Source organism: Mesoplodon mirus, assembly GCF_964341445.2.
Source record: "Mesoplodon mirus genome assembly, chromosome: 15".
NCBI lineage: Eukaryota > Metazoa > Chordata > Mammalia > Artiodactyla > Ziphiidae > Mesoplodon > Mesoplodon mirus.
The window spans coordinates 42,527,910-42,530,905 of NC_138991.1; the positions used below are offsets into that span (position 1 = coordinate 42,527,910).

Genomic DNA, 2,996 nt, shown 5'->3' on the forward strand with positions numbered 1-2,996 from the left:
ATGTATTTCAGTATCCAGTAATTCAAGTATTTAAGTGTTTGAGTAGAAACGACCTCTGGGCAAGGAACCAAGGAGTCGAGACCCTCCTGAGCACAGGGCAGAGTGCTTGTCACAGTGAATCCACCACTCAGCCCCCGCCACTGAGGGAAGCGCTGGGCCAGAGGGATGGAAGTGCTTTTACTACCTCTTGGTATTTGTTGTATAGGGAATGTTACAAAGATTTTTTAAAAAAGATAACTATGGCGCCTTAAACAAAAGTACTGACCTTAAAAAATGGATATTTGATTATCACATGAACTAGGAAAACTGAAAACAAGTTTTACTCGCCCCAAATGAAGATCAGTGTTTTCCCTTAAATGGATTAAGAAATAACTCCTCAGAACATATATGAACCATTTCTTTCTTACAGAGGGCTTGGGAGGGCCTGAAAGCCCAGGTTCATGTTTATTCTGAGTAGCGCCTTGAAAGGGACATTTCAGAACATGCTTTGAAAGTAGGAGATTATATTCTCTCCCTGATGGGAAAGCGGGGGAGAAGACAGAGACACAGGTTTAGGAAGAGGCAGACCGTGAGTGGATACTATTGGATAATTAAGTAGAAAAGGCCGGAAGGGTTTAACATTGGGAGTTATTTGAAAAATTTATAATTTAACCAAATAATCAAATTTGGCCAAATTGTCAGATAATTATTTAGCCAAATAATCAAATCAGATGAATCAAGCTTCCTTCCAGATCAAAGTTTCTGTAGGAGAGCCATGAAATAAGTTTGGCAACCTTTAACCGATACCCCAGACAGCAAGGCAGTTGTTTCATAATTGTGAGTGCTTGCTGGCAGCTCTCTTCGAAGCTGTTTTGTGGTGTTGGCACTCTCAGAGGTGCAAACTGGGCAGGGCCAGGCATGCCAGGCCTGTGAACGGTGCTTCAAACTGTTTCTGCCTCTGCTACCACCCTGTGTGCATAAGCTGGAGCAAGCCAGGTGGGCAGGTTAACTTCTATGTGCTTGCTTCCTGTCTGTTAAAAATAGGGCAGTGATATCTGACCTCAGGGCTATGAGAATCACATGAGGAACATGTGAAAACACCTTGGAAAATGTGAAAAGAAGCAGTGTGACTTGTGGTCAGATCACTCCCCAAGTTTTCTGAACCTGATCATAAGGATTCTGAGGGTCATAGAGTCAAAAGCCACCACGCTGTGCCGTCCGTTCTAACTGCCAGGCCTTCAGAGCCTGCCCTCCACTGGGCAGCAGCCTGAACAGGGGGGGTGCGTGCTGAATTTGGCTCAGAGGAGTCTGATCTGCTGTGGAATCATGACACCCACAGAGAACCTTTTATACCAATTATACAGCCCCTCCTCCGGCCCCCAGGCTGCCCAGCTCTCACAAGCTGCACAAAAGAAGCAGGCACAGTCTCTTCTTTGTTGTGTCGGAGGGGTGAGTTTGAAATGTCCCAAGAACTGTGCTAACCTCTTTCATGCTTTTCTAATCCTGGACTCACGAGATATTGAATGCCCCGTGGATGGGGAGTCAGGTGGATGAGGCAGTTTGGGGAAGCTCTTGAGCCCAGTGTGATGGTTAATTTTATGTGTCAACTTGACTGGCCTAAGGGATGCTCAGATGGTAAAACCTTATTTTTGGGTGTGTCTGTGAGGGTTTTCCTGGAAGAGATTAGCATGTGATTCAATAGACTGGGTAAAGCGCATTACCCTCCCCAATGTGGGTGGACATCACCCCATCGTCAGGGACATGAATGGAACAAAAAGGTGAAGGAAGGGCAAATTCACTCTCTTTGAGGTAGGATGCCCACCTTTTGCTCTGATACTGGAGCATCTGGTTCTTGGGCCTTTGACCTCGGGCTGGGAGTTACACCATCAGTTCCCCCTGATTCTCAGGCCTTTGGACTTGGACAGAATCTTACCATTGGGTTTCTTGGTTCTCCAGCTGGCAGACAACAGACTGTGGGACTTCTTGGCTTCCAGAATGGCATGAGCCAATTCCTATAATAAATCTCCTCTTAAATATATCTTAAAAAAAATTTATTGAAGTGTAGTTGATTTACAATGTTGTGTTAATTTCTTCTGTACAGCAGAGTGACTCAGTTATACATATATATATATATATATATTCTTTTTCATATTCTTTTCATTATGGTTTGTCACAGGATGTTGAATATAGTTCCCTGTGCTACACAATAGGACCTGGTTGTTTAGCCATCCTATATATAATAGTTTGCCTCTGCTAATCCCAAACTCCCAGTCCTTCCTTCCTCACCCCCCCTAAATATATCTATATCTAGATATCCTATTGGTTCTGTTTCTCTGGACCTGAATACACCAGTGTATGATAGAACATTCCTGACCTCTGCAGGGTTTGTTTCATTTACAAGTCCATGCAATTTTGTAAGTGAAAATTCCCTGTTCCCAGCAATTTTTTTTTTCAGTTCTGAATAGCTAGATTACCTTTAATGGTAATTCTACCATTTTTCTTTAAGTAGTTTAGAAAGCAGTTTCATATAGTTTTCATTCACATGCTGCAAACATGCTCTGAGCATCTAATCAGTAGAGTAGCTGGTGCTAAACTGCAGGTTTTCTGTGCCAGAGCTTGCTATACCCTCTCTCTCCCACTGCTTCCTGTGCCACCATGAAGAGCCAGTTACAGAAATTCAGAGCTGAAGGGACCTTAAAGGCTATTGGATTCAACCTCCCCATTTTATAGGTTAAGGAACTCAACACCCAGGAGGGTAAGTACCCCCTGAAGGAGCACAGCCTGTTCTTCCACTGGCAGCCCCAGCCCCCAAACATCAGGCCATCCTGCGCTGGTACCCAAACACCCATTCCTCATAACACCTACCGAGTGGCCATAAGGAGCGGCTGATGAGCCTATTTAATATTTTACTCTGTAGACGCACATATGCCCATTGAACTGGGACAAGCTACCTTTCAAGGGTGACAGGGTCATTCTCAGCACCAGTCATTAAAAAAAGATTGCAAACATGTAATATG

At 44.1% G+C, this 2,996-nt stretch overlaps 1 protein-coding gene across 1 annotated transcript in view; it reads left to right on the plus strand.

The window, feature by feature from the left end:
* SEPTIN14 (septin 14) overlaps positions 1-2,996 on the plus strand; it is a gene marked incomplete at both ends in the record, with an annotated part of 568,759 nt that overhangs the window by 442,910 nt on the left and 122,853 nt on the right. The window lies entirely within an intron of this gene.